This window comes from Talpa occidentalis, unplaced genomic scaffold, assembly GCF_014898055.3.
Source record: "Talpa occidentalis isolate TD23 unplaced genomic scaffold, MPIMG_talOcc4v2.1 talOcc4.2, whole genome shotgun sequence".
NCBI lineage: Eukaryota > Metazoa > Chordata > Mammalia > Eulipotyphla > Talpidae > Talpa > Talpa occidentalis.
The window spans coordinates 30,103,466-30,130,349 of record NW_023602073.1 but is presented as its reverse complement, the minus strand read 5'-3'; the positions used below and the strand labels follow the sequence as shown (position 1 = coordinate 30,130,349).

Sequence of the window (26,884 nt, the reverse complement as noted above, 5' to 3'; positions counted from 1 at the left end):
AACGTGATCTACAAGAGCACCATGGGCCGCGTGCACAGCCAGTTGCAGGGAGAGGTGTTCCAAGCTGTCCTGCGCCAGGAAACAGAGTTTTTCCAACAGAACCAAACAGGTTTCACATGAAGCTCACTCTACATGGCTATACTCTTTATATCCCCATACAACCTCTTTTACACATAGCCTTGCTGGGTCTGCTCTCTCTCTCTCTCTCACACACACACACACGAACACACTGCTATTTCTTATTCTTATTTCTTATTCAAGAGTCAAATGCCTTCAGAAAGACTTGATTTTTCCATCAAGGTTTTCCCCATAAATTTATTCCTATATGGGTATTTAGATAGAAACTACAGAATTTCAAATATGTAAATTTTGAGATCACAGAGTCTAACTGCCTTATTTTATAGTGGAAGAAATTGAGGCCTGCACCTTAATGCTGAAACTTCCTGTCACATGTGACAGAAGGAAGTGGAGGGAGACCCCCAGTGTTCTGACTCCCAATCCGGTGCATGGCACAGTTTCCTAAACTGCATTCCCGAAGTTCCCACCTACTGTATTAAACGACCAGCTTATTAAGCTCTTCCCACCTATGTGTATAGCATCGAATAGGCGTGGCACAGAAATCTGTCAGAGAAATGGAAATTTACATGGGTATTGATTTCCTTATAGTTAAAATGAAGGGCCTTGCCAGGCTTTTCTGCTCTAGCACTCATCCTTCCTGCACTGAGATCCCCAAACCTCCCTCTGTACCTCACCATTTTCCTAGCCTCCTTACAACGCCATGTTGACACCTCTCCCTGGCATTCTTGCCACTGCTAGTCTCCCATCCGCTCTGAACCTCTCATTCACTCTGCTCTCTTCTCCCCAACTCCTGGCAGGTGCCATCACATCTCGGGTAACAGAGGACACATCCACTGTGAGTGAGTCTCTGAGCGAAAGGCTGAACCTACTGCTGTGGTACCTGGTGCGGGGGCTGTGTCTCTTGGTGCTCATGCTCTGGGGGTCACTGTCCCTCACCATGGTCACCCTGGTTGCCCTGCCTCTGCTTTTCGTTCTGCCGAAGAAGCTGAGAAAATGGCACCAGGTACGTCCAGGGCATTGGCCCAGGTACACAGGCCCCCATCTCCCAGAGTCAGAGGGCTCAGTTCCCTAAGATTTCTTCCTAACTTTCTTGGCGCACTCCCTGATTGTGCATCTTGCTGGGTCTCAGATTGCTCAAAGCTGACCTTCACATTCTCTGTGCTTTTAACTTCAGACGACATCTGTCTTTAAGGGTACGATGATCAATCTCAAGGATGTGACCCCTGACAGCCCCTCTGAGTCATTTTCCTCTCCTTTGTATCTCTTTAGTCTTGGGGTGTGACTGTCTGTCTTTCTCTTCTTTCCTGTCCCTCTCTCCATTTTCATCTTTAATCTCCAGCCAGGTAACTTAGACACTAGTGTCCCTTATGGTTTTCCAACCCTGTGTGACATCTCTTGTCTGTGTCTCCACAGTTGCAGGCCACACAGAAGCAGTAATCTCTGGCACAGTCCAGCCAGGTGGCCATCGAGGCTCTGTCTGCTATGCCTACAGTCCGGAGTTTTGCCAATGAGGAAGGAGAGGCCCAGAAGTTTAGACAAAAACTGCAGGAATTGAAGACACTCAGCCAGAAGGAGGCCCTGGCCTATGCATTCACCAGTGTGAGCACCTGGAGACGTCTGAGTCCATTCTCTTCCCCCACTCCTCCTCTGGGTCGTGGTTGGTTCAGTGTCTTCGTCTTATCAACCTGAGGCTCGGTTAGCCGCTCAGTGTGCCTCACCTGCTCCCTCTGTTACACACGGTGGCCTGCTTCTTTCCCGAGAGTACACAAACCAGGGAGAGGCCACATCTTTCAGTCTAGGGCCTTCCTTTGGCTCCTACGGGGGGCGTGGGGAGCCATGGATTCCTGCGCCTGGGCTTGCTTCATGTTAGAACCGTGTGGGTGTGACAGCCCAGGGAATAGCAGGAGCCAAGGATGAGGGGCATCTGTGATGTCACTGAAAGAGAATTAGACCAGCAGTTCCTGACTTGATGCCACTGTTCACTATCTCTGGGACCATGGGCAAGTGACTTCCCTTCTCTAGATGGTTTCCTCATTTGAAAAAATGAGAGTGATATCAATTTGTTCATAGGGCTTTTGACATCAATAGTAGATGACATTACATTCATGAAAGTCTTTGTGCAAAGTGCTCCCCAAGCAATGTGATGATGGTGTTGCTGACAGTGATGACTTGATCCCCACCGTGAGGAGCTGGGTAGGCCCCCATGGGCTCGCTAATGTTTAGTCTCCCTTTCTACCCACTGAGCCTGTTGCTGTTACTTGGGGAAAGGGACTTTATATTCCCTTAAAACTAATGATTCCGAATTGCCACCTCTAGAGTTGTCTACCACAATCTTGTTTCTCTGTGGTCTCTGCACAGATCTCAGGGATGCTGCTGAAGGTGGGAATCCTATACCTTGGTGGGAAGCTGGTGACCATTGGGGCTGTAAGCAGTGGGGACCTCGTCACATTTGTTTTCTACCAGATCCAGTTCGCTACAGCTGTTAGGGTGAGCTCCCTCCGCTTCACTTCCCAGTGCTTTCCTGTCCCCACCCCAGCACTGTCATTGTCACTTTCCTTCTATTTGCCCTTTTCACACCCCATAGCCCTGGCAAGCAGATTGGTCTCTCCACTCCCTCTCACTAGTCATACCTCCTCCCCTCGCAGGTGCTGCTCTCCACTTACACTAGTGTACAGAAGGCTGTGGGTTCCTCAGAGAAAATATTTGAATATCTGGACCGGATCCCTCGCTGCCCACCCAGTGGCATGTTGACTACTCAAGCTTGGAGGGCCTTGTCCAATTCCAGGATGTCTCCTTTGCTTACCCAAATCGTCCAGATGTTCCAGTGCTGCAGGTACACTCCACCAGGCCCTCCACCAGCCTCACCCTCCACTCTACCAGGCTAAATTTCTTCCTGGCCTCTGCCTGCTTAAGACCATGTACAGATCCTTCCTAACCCTTCAAAGGCAAAAGTGAGCATCAGCTATTCCATAAAACTGTTTTAAACTTGAGAACCAGTTAGGATTTGCAAGGAGAATGAGAGAAAATGTTCTAGGGAGAAGCAGCATCTCACATCCTAAAGAATCGCTGAAGCAAAATCTGTACCTCCTGTCTTTCATCTTTCCTTTCCCTTTCCATTTTTTTTCATTTCTCTTATAGTATCTGGTATTTCGTGTGTGGCATAATGGTGCTTAGTTTTGCTCTTTCTGTGTCTCATCATCCACCTCTACTCATTGGGGGAGTTATCATCCCCACGGATGTGCATGTGGAGGGTGGAGGTTCTATTTTTCCAATTTCTCCTTTCTTCTCTGGAGTAAGACAACATGGTATGTAACAAGACAATGATGGTGTCAAGGTCAAGACAAGGCCTCTCTGTGTGATTCTCTGACCTCCAGGGGCTGACATTCACCCTGCGTCCTGGTGAGGTGAAGGCCCTTGTAGGGCCCAATGGGTCTGGGAAGAGCACAGTGGCCGCCCTGCTGCAGAATATGTACCAGCCCACTGTGGGGAGCTGTTGGGTAGGGAGCCCCTTCCCCTATATGAGCACCACTATCTGCACACACAGGTGAGTAAAAAGGTGGCCTGGGTGGGGGGGGGGGGGGGGAGGTGAACGCATCAAGTAAGAAGGGCATTTTCTAGCACTATGTACAATAGCTAAGTTATGGAAACAACCCAAATGTCCCCAAACAGATGAGCAGATCAAGAAGATGTGGTCTATATACACAGTGGATCAAAAAAGATCCATGCCATCCAACATGGACGAGCTGAAAGGGATTGTGCTGAGTGAAATACGTCAGAAGGAAAAATATACAAATCAGATGGTTTCACCTATAGATGGAATACAAAGAAACCGAACAAAGGATCAGGAAATAGAGGAAACTTGCGAGCTGACTGCAGATCTGAGGCATTCAGCAGGGGAGGAGGAGGGAGAGGGATCAAAACAGGAGAACTAAGAGCAGAAGGGACTGTGGTGATGAATTCTTGGTGCTGTGGGGGTGAGAGAACTAAGGGGACTACACCTGAGGGGGAAAAATCAAATATTATGCAAAAATAAATAATGACATAAGAAAGTAAATACATTTAATTTAAAAGGGGCCATTCTGAGCACCCTCACTGAGCACTCTGAAAGGAGGGCTAGGGAATGACAAGCGACCTTGGGTGGCAATCAGGGTGTGGTCAGGAGAGAGGGTGTGTGATTTTGGGATAGAGCCTCCATGAAGATTTTGAGTCTTCAGTCTTTAGATCCTATGCCTCTCTGTTCTCTGTTCTCTAACTCTTCATCATATTTTGTCCTAGGTGGCTGCAGTGGGACAAGAGCCACAACTATTTAGAAGTTTTCAAGAAAATATTGCTTATGGCCTGACCCAGAAGCCAACGATGGAGGAAATCACAGCTGCTGCAAAGGAGTCGGGGGCCCATGGTTTCATCTCTAAACTCCCTCAGGGCACACAGGTGCTCTCTCCACTCACATGACACCCAGACACCTTTACCTTCACAAAACCCCACTAGCTGTGCTGTCGTTCATCACTTCCTCCTGCCCCACTGGCATCAGTTTGCAGTTGTGCTATCTGGTTCCTATGACTCCTTCGTCCTCACATCCTCAGAGCTCCCTCTCTCCTGTCCAGCTGCATCCACCAGACTTGATGTGTGTGTGTGTGTGTGCATGTGTGCAAGTGAGCACATTTACAGCTCTCACCTTGGCTCTTGTGTCTGCAGAGGTAGGCGAGGCTGGGAGTCAGCTCTCAGGGGGTCAGCGGCAGGCAGTAGCCTTGGCTTGAGCATTGATCCGGAAACCATGCGTGCTCATCCTGGATGATGCGACCAGTGCCCTGGATGCAGACAGCCAGTCACGATGCCTACATCCCACCCAGTCTTCCTCCACGCACCCTCTATCTGTGAAACTAACATTATAATTTTCCAAACCAGCCCTTGCAATTCTCCATTCCCATTAGCTTCTCCCCAAGATGACCAGTCAAAAGAGACTGTCTATAGATTCTGAATTTCTGCAGCTAAATATAAAGAAAAGACCATCCGAATACTGTCAGTATTAATTGAGCTTTTACTATGTGGAAAGGCTGCCAGGCCATTTGCATATACTGGCTCTCTGAGTTAGCCATCATGGATGCTCGGGAGCTAGACATTATGATCCTCCTTTTACAGATGATAAAATGGAGGCTAAGAAAGGCTGAATAACCTGCTCAGTGTCTTTCAGCTGTCGAGTAGCAGATCTTGGACCCCAATTCAAGCCTGCCTGATGTGAATGCTCATGTTCTTTATCACTAAGTTTTACTCCTTTTGAAGAGAATATTAAAATGCCCAGTCCAGGGCCTGCCTGGTGGCACAGCAGTTGAGCGCTGGGTTGCGAAGCTGCCCGCAGCCTCTGCAGCGCAGGTTCAATCCCTGGCCGCCGGGTGAGGGTCCCACAAGGCACGCAGACCTCTCTTGCCGCCCCAGCAGTGTACTTCGTCAGTCTGCCTGCTCTGCTCTTCCTTCTGGCTCTGGTGAATTCTCTCACCCTCCCGCTCTTCTGATTGTGCCCAGTGCTTGTATAAATCAATCAATCAATCAATCTTTAAAAAAAATAGTGTTAAAATGCCCAGTCCACAGGTAGAGGGGCAAGACTATTCAATATCCACTCTTTTCTTGTGGGTGACACCATAGGACTCTGACTTTTGTTCCACTGTTGCCACTTCATGTAAATGGTCCTTAACAAATCAAAGATTTGACAGAGAAGCACTCAGAGCTAAATCGTCCATCTCCTTGGAGTGGCTGGCAGAGGCAGCAGTGGTCCTGGCAAGGTCTATCCGGGCTCTGGTAACATGGATGTCTTCTGGGCTGGGAGCCGTCCCCAGCTCTGAGCGGGTCTGTGTCTCTTCTCAGGTGGAGCAGCTCCTGTACAAAAGCCCCGAGCGGTGCTCCCGATCTGTGCTTCTCATCACCCAGCGTCTCAGCTCCGTGGAGCAGGATGACCACATCCTCTTTCTGGAAGAAGGCACCATTCGGGAGGCTGGAACCCACCAGCAGCTCATGGAGAATCAGGGACCCTACTGGACTATGGTGCAAGCTCCTGGGGCGTCAGGTGCCCTGGAATGAAAGCCTTCTCAGACCTTCTCTAGAGTGGAGAGTTTGGGAACAAAGGTCTTAGCAGCCTTGCAAAGTAGGCGGCTGCTTGTTGGGGAGTTGTGCCTGAAATTCTGAAGTGTGCCGCCTGCGTTATGGCTGAAATGCTGCTTCCCCTACCCATATGCCTCCTCATAATGCAGGTTTCTTGAAAGAAAAGGGGGATTATAACTCTTTACTGTAACTGGGCGAAGAACCATGGATAGTGTGGCTAACACCCTTGAAATCAGAGATATTTAGACCACTAACTATTTAAACACTTAAATATTTGGAAAGTAGTGGGATCTCTACTTTGTAATATGACCAAGGAATATGCTGGCTCCTAGATACCCCGTGGGTTCTTGGGCTTTTGGTTTTTATAATAAAAGTGGTGTTTTGTAGTGTGCTTGGTCGTGTCCCCCCCCCCCAGTCCCCAAATGACTCACAACTTCCCTGCATCCTTTCAGGAGCGGGCTTGGGCGCCTTTCAGCATCTTCGGTGTTTTCAGAGCCTTCAGGGCACTGTCTTCTTCCTTAATTTTTCTATTTCCCATAGTTGTCCCCTCGCTTCCGTACTCCCCGCCAAAGGTGGGTTGGAAGGGGCTGCAGGGCCCTCGGGGCACCAGCAGCTGCCGCTCTGAGCCTTGGCCTAATCTGAGGTGGGAGTTGGAGGGCGCAGGTCGCCAGGTGAAGTGCGAGCGCCCCGCCGAGGAGCTCACACTGACCACCCCATCACCCGCGTCCTCTCCCGCGGGCTCATCCCGGGATGAGCTCATCCCGGTACAGCGTCCCGGAGGGGCGGGGCGGGGCGCTGGTTGGACCCCCATCCTGTGACGCTAACAGTTGCTGGGCAGATTATCCCAGCGCAGGTTGCGAGGACCAGCTGAGTTTAGCCGCCCCCTACGCCCGGTGAAGCCAGCGTTCCTCCGGGAGGAGCTGGGCCGACGGGACAGTTCCGGCGGGCGGCTACGGGCGTGAAGGCGGGGCCTGTGAGGGGCACCTCCCTACTTTACAGGCGCCGCGCCCTCCCCTCGGAGTCCCTTTCCCCACGTGCCGCGCGCGGGCCTGTGGCCAGTTGCCCCAAGACAGGTGCTCTAGACTCAATGACCCCACGAACTCCTATTCCTCCCCGGCTTTTATGAAACGATGCCAATCTCATGCCATCCCCCCACACGAAACTGCTCCCCGCTTCTTGCAGGCTTCCAGCTCTCTGGTTGCGGCCACCCCCACCCTCGGTATCTGCTCGCGCGCAGAGGATGCCCCGGCAAGCTGGTGTCTTCCGTTGTAACCTCACAGCCAAGAGGCTCTCGAAGCCCATTCTCTCTCTTTCTTCCTTTCTTCCGGCGATTTAGCCCCACTGTTTCCCCAATCTTCATAAAGGAGGAGCAGAGAAGCCGGTCCCCAATGTGATATTCCCGGCCCCAGATCCCCCTGGCCTCGTCCTGCAAAGGTCAGGGGGATGTGGGAAAAAAATTCTGGTTCCCTCCCCTTAAGGCTGCAGGCTTTCGCTTTCCTTCCTCCTTGGAGACAGACAGATCTGCGGGTGCTTGCGGATCAAGGCGCTGCTGGAGGTGTGCAGCAACCCCACCCCCCACAGAAGGCGAGGGCAGCAGGACGACTGGGCATTCCCAGACGCGGGAAGCGGGCTTCGCTCGGACCCTGGACACTACCCTTTCTCCATGCCATCTCCAGAGCTCGCCCTCCCCTGGGAATGCAGGTCAGGGATGAAAGGGAAGGTGCGGAAGAGGGCGCTGGGGAACGGAGTGTCCACCCTGAGGGTCTCCGAAGCCCTGGGCCGCAGGAGGGACTTTGCTGTAGCAGGAGAGCGAGTGGCCTCGACCAGGGAGGCGGCCACGTGGGGATCCGGGCTGACAGCCCGACCTGAGCAAATGAGAGTAGGGCCGAAAGGTAGAAGAGAGGGGAGGGCTCCCATCGGGAGACAAGAGACTTTGCTGCATTTTTCATCACACACATTTCACCAAGTCCTTATGAGGCCCTCATAAGACAGGGACAGTGGAGTGTTCTGGAAAACCTATGAACATTGGCTGTAAGCCTGGCCTCAGTCACTCACTGCTGTGTGTCCTGAGACAAGCGACTCCAGGCAGGTCTCAATCTCTGTTCTGCAAAATGGGGATACTACTAAGAAACATGCTTTCTGAGGGTTAATTCCATTCTATGAATGGGAATGAATCCTTAAAATGTTAGTTAAGACAATTATTTCCTCTCCTTTCTATTGCCTTGGAAAATGGAAGATTTCTGTAGTTTCTCTCTTCTTTCTCCCATGTCACTTCCTTGTAGAGGTTGGTTATAAACTTTACATTGTTGATGGCTGGAGAATTTCTGTGATCTCCTCATGACACTCTCTAAGTCCCTGTTCTGGAGCCTCCTGCAGAAGGTTTATTGTCCCTTCTTCTGCCTCTTCTCTCTCATTAGCCCACCAAATTCTTCCAGACCCTGGCCAGGAATGGAGATGGTTCATGGCACCACCACTCTGGCCAGCATGGAGTGATTGTGGCCGTAGATTCCTGGGCCAGGGCTGGGCAGTGTACATTGGTGAGTGTGTGTCCCATAGTAGAATCTGGTGCAGCAAAGTGCATATGGACATTGATTTAGGACACCCAGGGAGGGCTGTGTGGTCATTCTTTCTCTCTCAAAACTCCATCTTCTTCCAGCTAACTTAAGGGTGAATAAGGTGATTGAGATTAACCCTTACCTGCTGGCACCATGTCTGGCTCTGTGGCAGACTGTCAGTACTGGGAGTGGCTGTTGGCCAAGGAGTGTAGTTAGGCCACGACTCTCATCTCCCTTCTAAATCTACTGGTCCGTCCCATCCTCCATCCTGGATCCTTCAAGTCACACACACTCCCGCCACATCCCATGCTCATGGGACACCTTAGTGCCAATGTTTTGATGATGAATAAAGTGTTTTTCAAATCTTTCTGTGCACCTGTCAATAAGCCAGATAATTTAATTATCTAGCACTGACACCATCAGCCGTGGTGGGAGAGTATCATTTATTAAAATTTCTTTATGTGGTTTAGATATTTAAATCCCAAATCCCTTCCTGATTATTAGATTTGATAAAACCATTCCTTTTGAGTGTGTATCTCATCAATCATTTCCTGCCCATCAAGTGGGTCCATCAGAGGCCTAGCCTTTTCCTGCCACCACTGAGCTCTCTCTCCCCTAACCCTATCCTCACCAGGCTGTACTATCTGTGGAATGGGGAATGGATCTCAGTGTCAGCAGCCTCCAAACTGCTCTCCAACATGATGTGTCATTACCAGGGCATGGGCCTCTGCATGGGCAGTATGATCTGTGGCTGGGACAAGAAGGTGGGTGCTCTCCATGTCCCCAACCCTGGACGAGATCTCTTTCCCCATTATGCACTCTCACCTCCTCCCCTACAAGATCATGGCATAGAGAATGCTGGGCTGTGGAATGTTCTGCAGATCCACAGGCTGGCTTTGGGTTTAGAGATGGACCACTACATGTGTTTCACAAGCTTGTCTCTTTTAAAAAGGCTGATTCCAAGTTTGTTTTTCCTTTTTATTCCTAAAGTTCTATAGTGCTACCACAGTGTTGTCCTAGTCCAAATGTTCCTGGTAATTCTTATTCTTTTGTCCACTTTTCATGCCTCACACTTAAGCTTGTGTGGTACTAACGATGCCCTCTCTGTTCCAGCCTGGAACCTTCTTTCCTCCACAGGGCCCTGGACTCTACTATGTAGATGAAAATGGGACCCGGCTCTCAGGAAGTATGTTCTTCATAGGCAGTGGCCGGTCCTTTGCCTACGGGGTCATGGACTGCTGGAGACCAGCTTTCGGCAAAATGTTGTGTCAGGAGTCCCTGAAAGGAGGAGACGGCCTAGGTGAAGCAAAAGGGGCTGAGGGGAAGGGGATGAGGCAGTGAGGAGACACTGACACTGGATGAGGTGCAAGTATCTTCTGCCGAGAGACTCAGCAGGTCTTTATTTATTCATTTTTAGCAAGCAGAGAAATTACATCATGTGCAAAGCAGAAACAATTAGTGTATTTTATTCCCATGGACTACTGGCTCCTACGGGTCCCACTAGACGGTAGACTTCAAGGTTAATAGATTAAAAAAACCAAACCTTACACTAAAACTTATTATTTCAGCTAGACAATGACCTAAGACAGATGATAGCCGCCAGTACACCCCTATCAGATTAAAGCCTAAGCATCAAAAGACTCTCCTACGCATATGGCCTTCAGCCGGAGACCAGCTGCTTCTCAGCTATCAGAACTTTTTCTACCTAGAAACTCCTTAACACAATTAATTTCATTTAAAAACTTTCCTAAGAAACTTCTAAAAAAGCAAAAGAAGGACTTACTACAATAGTTGTGCTGGATTGCTTGTCAGATATGTACAATAAATTGTCTCCCATTGTCAAGTGGGTCAAATTGTTTAATAACTAATTTTCTAAACAGATAATTTTCCATGCCATTTACTTGCAGTATGCTGATACATGTAATTTATTGCCTAATGTACTTTTTGAGAAAATTTTTCTCTCTTTATGACCAAGAACAAAAAAAACGAAGGGATGTTAGATCTTTAGCCCCATGGTGTGAGGCACAAGGAATCTTCAGCCCCATGGTGTGAGGCCCTTTTTCTTAGCTGCTTGCCAGTGTCTTATCTGGCTGGGGCAACAAGCCCCTTGCAGCAATGGACAGTGGCTGTTGGCCAGATCTCAGCCCCAAAGAGGCCGCAGGGCTATTGTTCACACCACCCACCAAGCCAACTATTCTGGAGGCATTGTCAATAGTAAGAATGAACGCTTCCTGGGGGTAGGCAATGGTTTTGTGGTTGGGACACTCAGGGGAGGCAGAGTGTGTGTGTGAGGGATGTTTCAGAATCAGAAGAGGGGCATTCAGAGTGTGAAGACAATGGTGACTCCATGTCCTTTCTCCTTTGCCTATAGGGTACCACATGAAGGAAGATGGTTGGGTGGAGGTGGAAAGCACACATGTCAGTGACCTTATGCACCAGTACCGGGAGGCCCTTCAGTAGTGGTGGTGGCTGCCAATAAGGGAAAGCTGGTCAACTCAGGGGCCTGGACCAGCTTATGCCCCAGGGGAGGAGGGGCCTCGCTTGAGCCCAGAGATGGAGGACTAGCTGCCAGAGATGCTGGGCCAGCTGCCAGAGATGCTGGGAGGAGCTTATCGTTTTGTGTGTTCTCTATTTCCGAAAGACCTCCCTTCACCTTCTCTGGGCTTCACAAAGCATAATAAAGGAAAAACGGTTATAAATGTCTCTGTTGTGGCTTAGTGGACTTGGGCTGTGGTTGTTGGGGAGGGGGCAGGAAATAGAGAAGGTTTTCTTGAGAAGATTCAAAATCCTCACTAAGAAACAGGGCCTTACTGACTATTTCTCTGGGTTTTCTTGCCACACTCATCTCTCCAGGATCTCAAGAAGACTGACTGTGGTTGTTTGTTTATTATTGCAATTTAATATTGGGGTCCTTCCTGTGGGGATATGAGCTGGAAACTGCCCCGTGGTTCATTGGTAATGGTTTGGGTGTTGGAAAGTAGGGCACCTAGAACAATTGCTTTTCAGTTTGTAGAGTTGGATGAAAAAGCTTCCAACACATATATGTGTGGTAATTATAAACACAGGCCCATTTACCTTAACATTCAGGACAGACTGGATATTGAGTGTAAAGATGGATGTTAGAGGTTCAGTGTTACCCTGTGGCATGCTCAGCGGAAGATGACAGGGTCATGACTGAAGAGACAGGTGATAAGGAAAACCCATAAGGGGGTTGAGAGCAGAAAAAGTAACCAGCTTAGAAAGTGAGACAGACATAGTGAGATTTTCTGAATGGTGTTGGGACTACAGGAAAGAGCATGGGTGGTCACCTCCCAGAGGAGAGTTAAGTTCAGTTAAGGACAGGTTAAGTTTGAAAGTAGGAAGAGATCTTCAAAATCCCAGGATGGACAGGGTTGGGGAAACTTTAGGAATCCCCTACTTCAAACTCCACATCCCACCCTCAACTATATTTAAAGTTGAAATAACTTATTGGTAATCACACCAATAGCATTCAGGAATGGTTTGGAATTCAAGTGGTCCTTCCTTCCGGGATGTTTTGAGTTTGGGGGATAGTTTCAACCTGCAGAAATATTTTAGGAATAAACAAATGTTCAAGTTTCAGGGATAGGCTGTCGGTAGGGTAGGACCTATAGAAACTTACTTACTGTTTTCATTAATGATAAAATAGACCAAGAAACAAAGTCCACTTCCCTCTTATGTTGAAGGCCTCCCAACATATATTGGAGCGTATGAGGGATATGAAGGTGTGCTCTGCCCAGGGTGTGGTGTTGAGAAGGGTCAGGGCCTTCTCAGGCGCCAATCTCCACGTGGAAACCCACTTAGGTGAGAGGTGCTAGCGATTTCTATTTAGGAGAAATGCTTTGTGTATTTTGCTCAGAATGGGGATCTGTTTTCACCCCAAGGCCTTGCAAATGGGGGAAGAGGGCAGACAGTTTTCTAAAAACAGGTTCAGAGTCCGAGATAAGAAAATTCACTGCTGGCCTCCCTGGTGGCTCAGCGCTGTGACACTGTACGCAGCCTCTGTAGCACGAGTTCGATTCCCGGCCGGCCAGGGAGATACCCACCTGGCGCAGCAGACCTCTCCTGTCGCGCCCACTGCTCCCCTCAGCAGTATTTTCAGCCCGTCTGCCTGTTCTGTTCCCCACACTGTCTCTGGTGAATCCTCTCACCCTCCTGAGCCTGTGGCCTGTACCCCAGTTCTTGCATAAATAAATAAACCTTTTTTTTTAATAAAAAAAAAAATCACTGTTTCTTCGATTACAACGCATCCCAGCTTATGAAAGAACTTTAGCATTTTTTCGAAACCGCAGGAGTTTCCTATTACAGGTAAGTGTTGCCAAAGGCTCGTGACTCACAGGGGGCCTGGCTCGGGCCCCAGGAGCTGGGATCGGTTTCTGCGTCTGCGGGTGTCGCGCTCCTGCTCTGGCCGCGCCTGGAATCAGGCGTTGCCGGGAAGCGAAAGCGAAAGCCTGGGCAGGGGAAGTGGAGCCGAGGCGGCGCGGGCGCTTCCAGCGCTGCCCTCAGCCTTTAGCCGGAGGACCCGGAGCCGCGGCCGGTGAGTGGCTGACGTCGCACCTGGGCGAGGCGGGAGGACGCAGCTGGAGCCGCCGGGCCGGGGGTCTTTGCCCACCTTCCAGCGGGCTGCGGCTCTCCCCTGCCCACGCCGTGCCCCCGCGTCGGGTCACGAGGGGCCGTGGGGGGCCAGGGAGCCGGGCAGGCGGCGCCGGGCCCCTGGGAGCTCGCCGGCAGCGGGAGCAAGGGGTTAAAAAGGACGGGGGACCCGCGGCCGGGCTCCTCGGCGCCCCAGCCGCAGCATGCCCGCCGCTGTAGGAGGGAGGTGCTGGGGCGCGCGGGCCCCCAGGGTATCTTTCTGGGCAGGATTGGATACAATGAGAACCTACGGACGGGATGGGTGGAGTTAGGGTGGCGAAGTTGGGACAGGGGCTGGGGCTCCGCCTCGCCAATACCTCACTTTCCACCCCCAGGTAACGCCATGCGGCTCCCGGACCTGACACCCTGGGCCTCCCTGCTGCTGGCCGATCTGGCCTTACTCTGGCTGCTCCAGGGGTCTCTGGGGTCTCTGCTGCCCCGGGGCCTTCCAGGCCTGTGGCTGGAGGGGGCGCTGCGACTCGGAGGGCTGTGGTGGCTGCTGACGCTGGGAGGGCTGCTGGGATGCTGGGGGCTCTGCTGCCCCCCTTGTGCCTGGTGACCCCTCTGTTTCTCTCCCTGAGGGCGCTGGTCCCCGGGGCCTTGAGTGCTCCCCCGCCAGAGTGGCCTCCGCCTCTTGGAGCTGGCTGCTGCTGGAGTACGGGGCTGCGGGGCTAGGCTGGGCCTTGTGGGCTGTGCTGAGCCTTCCTGCAGCCCAGAAGGGAGACCAGGGCCAGGAGAACAGCAAAGCCTTGATGTGGAGGTTGCTGCGGCTCTCCAGGCCAGACCTGCCTTTCCTCATCGCCGCCTTCATCTTCCTTGTTCTTGCGGTGTTGGGTGAGTCAAGAGAGGCATGGAGACTAGAAGGTGGGCAAAGACCCCTTGGGCGGTGCCTTCAGCTGTATTCTCCCGCCTCTTTCAGGTGAGATATCAATCCCACATTATTCTGGTCGTGTGATTGACATCCTGGGAGGTGACTTTGACCCTGATGCTTTTGCCGGTGCCATCTTTTTCATGTGTGCCTTCTCCTTTGGGAGGTAGGTGACGGGCCATTGGGTCCTTTGCTAGGCCCCTTTCCAAGGACCCTCACTTTTCTACCTCCGTTTTCAGACCCTTTTGTGCACAAAGCACCCAATACTTAGACTTAAATATGCATGGATTTAGTTACTCATTCTATTTTCACATCACTTCATTCATTCCTCATTTCACCATATTTATCCAACATCTGCAAACTTTACATTCTATTACTGTAGATGGAAACCTGAGCGGTTGTAAGAGAGGGGGCTTGGGTGTCACGTGGAATGTCTCTTTGCTGTCTCTCAACATAGCTCTCTTCTTGAACCCCCATTTCTCTTTCCTGTCTCTTACCTCCCACCCAGCTTTGTTTCCCAAGTCAGGTTGGGCCTGTTTCTCCCTCCTGACCCTTCCTCCTAACTCATCTTGTCAGTGGATGAAGATCTTACTCTGAAGCTTATCATTTTTTTTTCAAGCGTATTCATTCTTTTTCTCTTATTTGCCAGGAATGGACAGGGTGCACATTGGGTGCAAAATTTAAGGAGGTGCTCGCTCCCAAGCATAATTATACTCATACCTCACTCTCCTTCCCGTGGTACTCCCTCCCCATAACACACCTTTATTATGGTCAGACTCCATTTAGAATGCCCCAAACCACTTCTTCCTCACACCTTCATTCTGTACTTGCTGTTCGTGGCTGCCATCAGTCACCCACAGGTACATTTATTGATGAGTCCATGGCTTAAAAAAAAATCAGTTCTCAGTTCTCTTTGCTTTTCTGCAGTGTTTGTCATTTGAATAAACTATTATTGATCTCTTTCTGCAGTGAGCCTTTATGTCTCTCTTCTTCTCAATCCTCTCTACCTACTCTGGACCCTTAAATAATAACTTTCCTCACAAATCAGTTCTTTAGATTTTAAGAACATCCCACCCTGTGCTAACTCAGCCCCTCTCTGTAGGTGACCCCTGTGTCAGCAGCAGTCTTGTAACCTCTTGCCCCCTCACCTGCCCATCGACAGCCTCTCTCATCTCACACTCCACATGCCTGGGGTTGCAAAACCCCATGCTCCTCCCTGTCTTCTCTTCCTCTTCTTCTTCTTTTTTTTTTTTTTAAAGATTTATTTATTTATACAAGGACAGAGGTGAGGGGGATGAGAGAATTCACCAGAGACAGAGTGGGGAGCAGAACAGGCAGACGGACCGAAATACACTGCTGAGGGGCACAGCGGGCAAGACAGGAGAGGTCTGCTGCGCCATGTGGGTAGCTCCCTGGCTGGCCGGGAATCGAACCCGCGTGCAGAGGCTGCAGCCAGCTTCACAGTGCTGTGCTCAACTTGTTGCGCCACTTGGGAAGCCCATGTCTTCTCTTCTTGTTCGCACTCATGAACCATGGTATCCCACGCCCCAGGCGGCGGCACCCCTGGTGCCTCTCTCATGCTCTTGCCCTGTCATATCTACTTTCAGAGTTTCAGCTACAGCTCCTTTGTCTCCATCCTCACTGTGCTCACGTCCAAACCCTCATCATTTCACGTCCAGCTGTCCCAACAGCCTCCTCACCACAGTAATTAAATTTGTATTAGGAATCCATATTTTGTAAAATATCTGCTTTCCCCTTGATGTTTCCTTGTTTTATAATAAGTTTGGTTGGTGTAAGAGGAATTTTCGAGCTCCAGGGAGGAGAGAGAAGAGAGGACAGCGAAACTATGGGGCTCCGGAGAATGTGAGAACAGGGGGTCATGGCTGCGGTCCCTGCCACGCAGTATCTGGGACCGGGAAGAGGCACTTTGGGGACAGGGAGGAAAGAGACTGAGGCAGAGGGGGACCTAGCGGGAAAGCAGGCAGGTCAGGTCGGAAGCCACACCTTCTCACTCTGTTTGTCCTCTCCTGGACCTCCCACAGAGTGAACCCCACCAACACCCCTGGATTTGCATGTTGTGATCTTGTCCCCACACTAGCTCACCAGGTCCTTGCTTTATTCCTGCCCCTCTTGTCCCCCTCCATCTTATTTGCTCTTTCCGCGCCCCACCCCCATAGTTCTCCAACTGTGCATTTATTTCATCCCATGTCTTCTCTGCGCTCCCCCATTCCCTCCGTCACTGCATGTTTCTCCTCTTCTCACCTGTTGTACCCCCCGCCCCACAGCGCGCTGTGTGCTGGGTGCCGTGGAGGCTCCTTCCTCTACACCATGTCCAACATCAACCTGCGGATCCGGGAGCAGCTTTTCTCCTCCCTTCTACGCCAGGACCTCGGGTTCTTCCAGGAGACAAAGACAGGTGGGGTGGAGTCCAAGTCTGGGGTTCCCTGGACATTTCTTGCCTGTTCTGCTCCCCTGGCGCCTGCTTGCTCGGCCTTTCTCTCTGAGGGGCAGGGCAGTGAGGCACCCCCTGGCTCTCTCCGCAGGTGAGGGAGGGTCTTGGAGGAGGGAGGCACCTGGAGGAGGGAGGCACTTGGAGGAGGGGGCTGTGTCAGAGGGGAAGGTCAGGGGAGAGTTTCTGGGGCTTTGGCATTACACAGGGCTTCCTCACCTGTTCTGTCCTCCTCAGGGGAGCTGAATTCCAGGATGAACTCGGACACCACCCTGATGAGCGACTGGCTTACCCTGAATGCCAACGTGTTCTTGCGGAGCCTGGTCAAAGTGGTGGGGCTGTACAGCTTCATGCTCAGCCTGTCCCCCGGCCTCACCCTCCTGTCTCTGCTGGACGTGCCTCTTGCCATTGCAGCCGAAAAGGTGTACAGCCTCCGTCGCCAGGTATATGTGGATGGTGGGGAGTCCCTGGAAGGATCAAGCTCCCCTAAGAGTCTTCTCTTTTCAATCCTTAGAGCAGCAGTTCTGACAGGCACAGAAGTCTAAGATCCCCATCCCCCAGGCCTCTGTGTGTGTGTGTGTGTGTGTGTGTGTGTGTGTGTATGAGAGAGAGAGAGAGAGAGAGAGAATGCAAGCACATTTTTCTGTAAAGAGCCCACACATACTTTCTCCATAAATGATTAGGAAAGCCCTCTTAAGAGGATTTTAGGTAGAGACTGATCCCCGTTATCATCAACAGAAGGAGTATGAATGGTGTATAGGGGAGGAGATAAATTTACAGGAATCCTGAGTCGGAATGTCAGCTCCACCTTCTTTTAATTTTTTAAAATTTTATTTATAGAATTATATTTATAGAAAGCTTACCTTATAACCATGTTTAAGTGCCATTCACTGGTGGTAAGAATGTTCATGGTGTTGTGCTGCCACCACCACAGTTCACTCCAGAACTTTCCAAACTGAGCCCCCACTTAGTTAAATACTGATTCTCCATTTCCCCCTCCCGCAGGCCTGTAGTCTCCCCGTACTTTCTTTCTCTATGAATTCGGCTCTTCCAGGTTTCTCTTACAGTGTCTGCCTTTTTGTGACTGGCTTGTTTCACTTAGCATACTGTCTTCAAGATTCATCTATGGGTCAGATGTTTCTTTTTTAGGGCTGAATACTATTCCATTGATACATAGACCTCATTTAACCATTCATCTGTGGATGAACACTTGACTGTTGTGACTACTGTTGCTATGAACATGAGTACACAGATATCTGTTTGATTTTTTTCTTTCATAGTTTTGGGTCTATATCCAGAAGTAGAATTCATATGGTAATTTTAAGTTTTTTGAGTCCCCATATTGTTTTCCACAGTGGCTACACCATTTTACATTCCCACCAGCAATACACACTCACTTCACTTTCTCCATACCCTTCTTCAAAACTTATCATTTTCTGTGTGTTTGTGTGTTCCATTACAGACATAATGGTTGTGAGGTGATATGTCATCATGGTTTTGATTTACATTTCCCTGATGCTGTGTGAGACTGGGCTTCTTTTCGTGTGCTTTTTGGCCTTTTTTCATTTTTTTGGGGGGGAGAAACATTCAAGTCCTGGCTCAATTTTAAATTGCTGTTTAATTGTTGGGTTGTAGGAGTTATTTATATATTCTTGATATTAATACTTCATCAGATGTATGGTTTGCAAATATTTTCTCCCATTTTGTGGGTTTCATTTTTCATTATGTTGCTAAACCTTTGAAACACAAAGGTTTTTAATTTTGGCAAATTCAATTTTGTTTTTGGTAGCTTTTCATTTTGGTGTCATATCTAAGATTGTTACCAAAATGGGAGTCAGAAAGCTCAGAAATCATTACCAAATTAGTGTCAGAAACATCCCTGTGTGTTTTCTTCTAAGGGTTTGATGGTTTTAGCTTTCTTGTATACATCTTTGATCCATGTTGAAGACTATCTCCACCTTCTCTAACTAGCTGTTGCTTCTGGAAAACATTTATTTTTTCATTCAGATAGTGGGAGTGGTATGAATTACCTCAAATGAAGGTTTAAGCAAAAGCACTGAGAGCTCTGCCTTATTTTGTTCCCAACCTCCTTCCCACTCATTAGTCCTTCTGGAAAGTAATGTAAGGAAGAGGGAAAGAGGACAGTTTGGTATTGTTTAGGGAAATTGGGGGAGCACCCCAACGACTGGAATGTGACATGGGGTTCTGCTGCCTCTGACCAGTCAACCTCTTCCATCTCTGTCCTGCTTTTCCAGGCGGTGCTTCTGGAGATCCAGGATGCAGTGGCCAAGGCAGGGCAGGTGGTGCGTGAGGCCGTCGGAGGGCTGCCAACCGTGCGCAGCTTTGGGGCCGAGGAGCAGGAGGTCTGTTGCTATAAGGAGGCCCTTGAACGATGCCGGCAGCTGAGGTGGCGCAGAGACCTGGAACGGGCCATCTACCTGCTCTTTAGGAGGGTGAGGGCCTGAGTGGCTTGTGGGTAGGCTCGGGGAGGGGGCAGACAACCTGATGCTACTCCTGTTGCTCAGTGTCATAGAGACAGGAAGGGGAAGAAAGGGGGAGACCCTTTTCCCATACTCACCCATCTTCTCCCTTCCAGATCCTGCGATTGGGTGTGAAGGTGCTTATGCTGAACTGTGGGCTGCAGCAGATCCTGGGTGGGTCCCTCTCCCGGGGTGGGCTGCTCTCCTTTCTGCTCTACCAAGAGAATTTGGGCCAGAATATTCAGGTGAGTCAGCGGGCAATGCCTGCTCCTCTCTCCCTGACTCTCCCCCACCCCCTTTCTTTCTGATCTTCTGAAACTTGGGCTTTTTTTCTTCTCCTTAAGAACACAAAACAGCAAAAAACCCAACTCATTTTGTTATGAAGAATTTCAAATACATGCTCCCCCTCCTAAAGATAAACTATAACAAACCTGCATCACCTGCTTTGACAATTAGTCGCTCTTGGCCAACCTTGTTTCATCTGTATCTCCACCTACTTCCCTCACACATATTTTTTAGAAGCAGATTTGAGACATAGCGTTATATGCAAATATTTCAGTATGGATCGCTAGAATATAAACATTAAAAAAACCATAAAGGGTCCTCCCTGGCAGTGCAGGGGTTAAAGTCTTAGTGTTATCAAGCAATCACCAGCCACTGCAGCATCACTTCTATCCCCTGATAGGGAGCTAACCCATGCGGCAGACCTCTCCTGTCTCTCCTGCTGCTCCCCTCAGCAGCGCATTTCAGCAGATCCATCTGTTCTTCTGCCTACTCTGTCTCTGGTGAATGCTCTCATTCCCCGCACCTCTGGCCTACACCCCAGTTCCTGTATGTATAAATGAATAAAAATAAATCTTAACAAACAACAACATAAAGCCCAAAACATAACAATAATTTCTAAAATGAATCAAATATAATCAGTGGTCAAATTTCCTCTTGTCTCATTCACACATGTATGCAAGTACACATGTACTACGCTTCTCTCTCCTGTACCTGTGTATCGGTGTACCTGTGTCTGCCTACAGATGTGGGAGAAGCATCAGCACTGAGACTTGGTGCCGAGGCCAGTTAGATCATCAAAATGGGCAAAGTGTCACCCCCCCCCACCTTTCCTTCCTCGATCAGCTGGAATGTACCTCTCAAGGGAGACTTCCCCTCATCTGCTGTTTGGTTACCTGGTAGTACAATTTGATTAGGAAAGATAGAATGAACATTTATTTCCTTCCTTGTATTTACCAGTTTTCAAAATTAAGTATTTGCTTCATCTTGGATTTATTTTGTGACTTTCTTAGATATATTTATTTTTATTTATTTATTTTGATTTTCCCCCCAAGCTTCAGATGTATTTATTAATCAGTGCAAACCCCTACAGAATACACCAACATGATTTTGTGCATTTAGAGGGAAGTATTTCCTGGTTAAGTGGAAAATTGTGTGGATGACTTCTGGAAGACCTTCATTTTAAGCAGCCTTATAGTAAAATATTTCATTTAAAAGTCAATTGAGGCAACATTGATTTACAGCACTGTATATGATTAAGAGGAATAGACTCACACCTCCTCAGATGTATGTCACCACAGCACCCCCACTATCCAAGCACCCATGGTTCTTTACCATAGACCATTTCCCCCCCACTTTGTTCTCACCTCCGCCCTTCCCCTCTAGTAGCCTCAATTTTGCAGTTATATTTCTAGGGTTGTTTTGGTTTAATCAGTTCCTTTGTTTTGTTTCTCCATGTGAGTAACACCATATTTGTCTTTCTCCTTCTGATTCATTTCTTAGATATTTTATTTTTTTAAAGATATTTATTTATACAAGAACTGGGGTACAGGCCAGATGTGCAGGAGGGTGAGAGGATTCACTAGAGACAGAGCAGGGAGCAGAACAGGCAGATGGACTGAAAACACTGCTGAGGGGAGCAGCGGGGAGACAGGAGAGGTCTGCCGCGCCATGTGGGTATCTCCTGGCCGGCCTGGATCAAACCTGTGCTGCAGAGGCTGAGGACAGCCCCATAGTGTGGTGCTCAACTGCCTGTGCCACCAGGGAGGCCCTTTCTTAGATATTTTTATAACATCTTTTATATGTGCAGGGCTGTGCTCGGCTCTCTGGTGGCTACAAAGATGAGGTATGCAGAGTGCCTGCTTTGAAGGGGAGGCAGAACCCCGCATAAGTTCACAAAACAGTGACTGGAAGTCAGGGCAGAGCTAGGTGGGGGGAGCGTGGTTGTCTTCACCCTTACATTGTAAATTGGAACACTGGGGTATTCATGTTGCTTTTAAATTCCAGCCAAACCACACATTGGAAAGCAGAAAATCGTTTTAGGAGGGGAGGTGCGCGGGGTGAGGTGTGCCAGGCTGTGTGTGGGGCGTGGGGATCTGGTTCCAGTGGCGCTGATGGACGGACCTGTTCTGTTCTTGTTCTCCAGACCCTGGTGTACATATGTGGGGACATGCTGAGCAACGTGGGGGCCGCGGAGAAGGTTTTCCGGTACCTGGACCGAAAGCCCAATCTGCCTCCTCCGGGGACACTGGCCCCTTCCACTTTGCGGGGGCTGGTGGAGTTCCAGGGAGTGACCTTCGCGTACCCCAATAGTCCTGACCGGCCTGTGCTCAAGGTGCCTGCAGGGGTGGGGCTGGGGGGGTCGCTGGGAGGTGAAGGCTCTGCCCTCACCCCTGCTGCTCAGGCACCATGGTCAGCGGAGCGTTTGCCTCCGAGAAGCTGATCTTCCTGCTGCTAGAAAGAGAGGGGAGAGGAAGGAGGCTCCTGACTCTTTCCCGGCTTTTCTAGGGGCTGACGTTCACCCTGCGACCTGGTGAGGTGACGGCCCTGGTGGGGCCCAACGGGTCTGGGAAGAGCACCGTGGCCGCCCTGCTGCAGAATCTGTACCAGCCCACAGGGGGCAGGTGCTGCTGGATGGGGCGCCCCTCTCCCTGTATGAACACGGCTACCTGCACCGACAGGTGGGTCGGATGTTGCGAGCCAGCTGCAGCAGTCTGGGTGTCAGGGGTTCCTGAAGGATGGGAAGGCATCCACGAAAACACGAGGAAAGGGGAAGGGGAAATGAGGAGACGCAGACACTTGATCAGGGTGCAGGCATCGTCCTGCTGAGGGTCTCAGCAGCCTTTATTTATACTAAGCAAATCGTGAGTACACAAGCATAAGGTAGGAAGATAATAATCATCACATGTTCTTTTTCAGGAGCTGCCAAGGGTCTGTTTGCCTTCCGGCAGAGGTGTAACATTTATTATTCTTTGTCTTAAAGAAGGCACAGTTGCTAAACAAGTGTTTTCAAAATGGTTATTTACTTTAAACAATCCAACAGTTATTGTATTACTAGCAAAAAGCCTCTATGTCTGCAACTAACGTTTCTAAGTTCGCCATGGTGAACAATTAACTAAGGGCTAAGGGAAACGAAGGGCAGGAAGTTACCTGGGGGAAAGGAGACATTATTTTCTAACTAACCTATAAAGTTTAGACTAACATATAACTAATTGATTAAAGTAAAAAACAGAAAGCTTTTATATATAAATCATTACTTATAGTATGTTGTTTTTATATTGATTTGATATTAAGAAACCAAGGGCCTGGAGGGCGTTCATGCCAGGCAAGCCACACTGACTCTTCCCTAGCCCCCAGCTCTCAATTTAGGGAGGAAGTTTCCTAATCTAAAGAGTTTTCTACCTATCACTCTTCTACTTTATCTAGTCAGCCTAGTTTCCGTATTTAACTTTAAGATCAAGGGGCAATTTCATCTTCCATAAGGTTGCTGGTTGTTGTTCTAAGGAACTACAAATATTTCATCAGGGCCAGGAGCGGGCATGGTTATAGCCTTAGGTTCTCAAAAATGGTCAGTATGTGACATATCAGTAGTTGTAACATTGACCATTTCCGAGTGCATTATTTGTGCTGCCGTGATTACTAGCTCAACCAGTCACAAAATTGCTGTTGACTTATTCTTGAATGCATACTCTAACAGCTGTCATACCAATTGTCACATCCAAGGGAATTAGCCCTAAACAAACAGGAAGAATTTAGCAGGAATCAACTATGGCGTCTCCTGGTTTATCAGGATCTTCTTATACTTGGAGCATGGCTCGCCTCTGCCACCCAACTGTTATCTTTAACTATAAAGTAAAGGAATTTCTTTCTCCAATTACCTCTTGCCTCAGGAGACCACATCTCTATATCAAAGACTTGGCTGATAGATGTTTACAGCCTTTTGTTCCTAGAAGTTTTTTCACTTTGTTAATGTAAAGCCAAATGTTGAATTGCTGCCTTTTTGGCAGAGGACTGCTAATTTTATTAAAAAATGTAATATTTGTATCATGCAGTGTCATTTGTCATCAAATTGGTTATTCAGTGATTGATCAGTATTTGCAGTTTTACTTTTAAATGCGTATTTTAGCAATGGTAGAAACTAGCCATAGACAAATGAGGAGAATCTTGGAGTCAGCTAACAAGATTCCTGATTTTTCAGAAATCTGCCCCATGCCCGGACTTTTGTCAGATGACATGAGTAGCATGGCTCCCACTATAGTTGGAGACGGAGAAGAAACTGCAAGAGAGCGCGGGGATGGTGGAGGTCTGGGGGAGGGAGGCGAGGAGGGTGTGAGGTGGGGGTTTCACACTGTCTCTGTGCCCCTGTGCAGGTGACCGTGGTGGGGCAGGAGCCGGTGCTGTTCTCGGGGTCTGTGCGCGACAACATCGCCTATGGGCTGAAGAGCTGCAGCGAGGAGAAGGTGCTGGCTGCCACCCGGGCGGCCCGAGCGGATGAGTTCATAGATGAAATGGAGCACGGCCTAAATACAGGTACCTCCCGTCGAAAAAGAAACTGGAGCTTACCCTTGGGGTGAGGTTGAGTTCCCTTCACTCGATGCTGGCCGTTCCCTTGCCCTTCCCCAGCTGCCGCTGGCCGGCCTTCCCCACCACGTGGCCTCCTGGGCCACCTGGGCCTCCTGGGCCTCCGGTGCCCCCAGGTCTGTGTTCCCGGATGCAGCACAGCCCCCTTAGCACAGCCCCCCTAGCGGCACCACCTGCGCCTCCCTACCCCAGGTCCTCAGACCTCCTCACTGGTGTGGGGACACCAGCTCGGAGTCGGCCTGCCCTTGGGCAGGACTTTGTGGTGGTCCCTTGTTTCTGAGGAGGGCTATTTCCCTGGTTTCCTCAGATGTAGGGGAGAGAGGGAAACTGTTGGCCGTGGGGCAGAAACAACGACTGGCCATCGCCCGGGCCCTCGTGCGGGAGCCACGCGTCCTCATCCTGGACGAAGCCACCAGTGCCCTGGACGTGCAGTGTGAGCAGGCTGTGAGTACGGGGTGCCAGGGCCGGGGACAGGCGCCTGAGGGGTCACATTGGAAGGACGAGCCTGTGCGGAGCTGGGCAGTGGGAGGCTGAATGGCCACCAGTGGACAGAGTATCAGCACCTTCTTAGGGTGGGGGATGGGATGGAGAGTAGGTGCTTGGTGGGCTTTCCCGGGTGGTGTTTCCTCCAGGGCTGCCCTGCCTGTCATCTGGCTGCACAGCACTGAGGGCAGTGTGGAGCTTCCTCTGCTTTTCCCTGCCTTCTTATGTTTCACGGGGTCTTTACCATAAACCATAGAGAGGGTGCCCAGTGGGCTGTGGTGTCCAGCCTGTTCCTCTCTTCCTAAGCGTGGTGACACCCCCCCCTCCCAGGTGCAGGACTGGAAAGACCGAGGGGACCTAACGGTGCTGGTGATCGCCCACCGGATGCAGACACTTCAGAGTGCAGACCAGATCCTCGTGCTGAGGCAGGGGCAGCTGCAGAAGCAAGCCCAGCTCATGGAAGGGCAGGACCTATATTCCCTACTGGTGCAGCAGCAGCAGCAGCAGCAGCAGGAGCCCCAGGACTCTGGGCCCATTACGGGGGCATCTTCATGACCCCAGGAAGCTCCCGCCTTGAGTTTCCCTGGGCTGTGCCTGGGCGTTGTTCCTGGAGCTGGGTTGGCTGTCTGGACTGCAAGCGCTTCCTCCTGGTGGGCCTCGGTGCTGTCTGTGTCCAAATATCTGGTTTCATGGAGACACGTGCTTTTCTTGGCCCTGAGTGGTGAATGGTAAATATAGTTTAAATATTTTTTCCACAATATATAAATAGCACACATTAATGTAGAAAAGTGAAAATGTGGGCCTCCCCTGTGGCTCATTGGGTTGAGCGCCGCGCTATGAAGCTGTCTGCAGCTTCTGCAGTGCAGTTTGATTCCCAGCTGGCCAGGGAGCTACTCACATGGCGCAGCAGACCTCTCCTGCCTCACCTGCTGCTCCCCTCAGCAGTGTCTTTGGTCCGTCTGCCTGTTCTGCTCCCCACTCTATCTCTGGTGAGTTCTGTCACCCTCCCGTGCCTCTGACTATACTCCAGTTCTTGTATAAATAAATCTTTAAAAAAAAAAAAAAAAGAAAAGTGAAAGTGATTTTTTTTTACCTTAATAACCATGGCTACAAGAGTAGCCTGGGTAGCCTATTGTTTGAGATACATAATAGCTAAAATGACATAAATATTCATGAGGTTGCCTTTTTTGTATCCTCCCCCATTTCCACTGGTGTCTGATATTTTGGGGAAACTCAAGTAGAAGGAAGCTTGCTCGTAGTTCTGTAATTTCCAGTGTTAAAACACTGATAATAATTACTATTTATAGAGCTTAATGAGTAGGCACGATGTGTTTTTCATCTATTGTCTTACTTCATTCTGATCCTCAAACTTAGGAGGTTTGTATTATCTTATTAATCCTTATCTTGAAAACTAAAACCATTTTATAGAGAGGAAACCAAATTTGGAAAAGATTAAATAACTCTCTCAAGGTCACACAGTGGTGGATTTCGAATTTGAATCCAGGCCTGACCCCAGAGTTCATGATCCCAGCCAATAAATTACATTGCCTCTTGTGTCCCTAATCTCTAATTCATACTGAGATCAAATAAAACTCATTTATTTCTAGTGTTGAGTGCCTCTGAATCCATTATGTTCTCTCTTGTACAATTGTTTTAATTTTCACTCACAGTTTTAGGTTTTCTCATCGCCAGAATTGATCACCATTTCTAGCCACTCTTCATGAAGTCTCTTCTCTTTCTAGAAGGCACAGAGGTCTGTGTCACTTCTGTAAAATCCTTCCATTGCGCATCCTCCCTTACTGCCCAGGGCTCCCTGAGGGCACTCCAGGTTTTCCAACCTGATTGTCTCCCCCTTCCTGTTGCAGTTAGCTCCACAGACTTTCTTTGCATGTGGTGGCAAACTTTCCCTGCCATTCCCTGCAACACCTCCCTGATGTACCCAAGTTCTCCAAGTCTTAACTCAGGGTTTTGGTCTTCCAGGAAGCTTCCCCTTATATCCTCAGTGAGAGAAAGTGCCCTTTCCTGGAGCTCCTGGAAAGGCAATGTATTTTATTAAGCGTCATACCTTCACCTGGCGCAGAGCTAAGTTCATAGTAGACAATAAATAAATGGCTGTTGGATAAATAAACTAATCTCCTTCCTCCACTGTTCTCCCTGTGCATTCAATATTGAAAATACAAAACGGTGCACATCACTGCTGTCTGGCGGGACTTACCTTTGAAGGTTCCTTTTCTAGGAAAGTGAAATTTGCACATTCCCAGGAAGAGCAGGTACTTTCCAGCACTGGCAATAAGCCAGCCAGAACGTCTGCTGTTTTGGATTTCTCTTGCTTGGCAGGTGTTGGGAGTAGGGTGGGGCCAGAGTA

General features: G+C 49.5%; 3 pseudogenes; all 3 read left to right on the top strand.

Annotated features, from left to right (window-relative positions):
* On the top strand, positions 1-6,150 carry LOC119251134 (antigen peptide transporter 1-like; annotated as a pseudogene).
* Positions 6,151-8,619: 2,469 nt separating this feature from the next.
* LOC119251980 (proteasome subunit beta type-8-like) lies at positions 8,620-11,186 on the top strand (annotated as a pseudogene).
* A 1,962-nt stretch (positions 11,187-13,148) lies between these two features.
* Positions 13,149-25,087, top strand: LOC119251979 (antigen peptide transporter 2-like; annotated as a pseudogene).
* Positions 25,088-26,884: the final 1,797 nt, after the last annotated feature.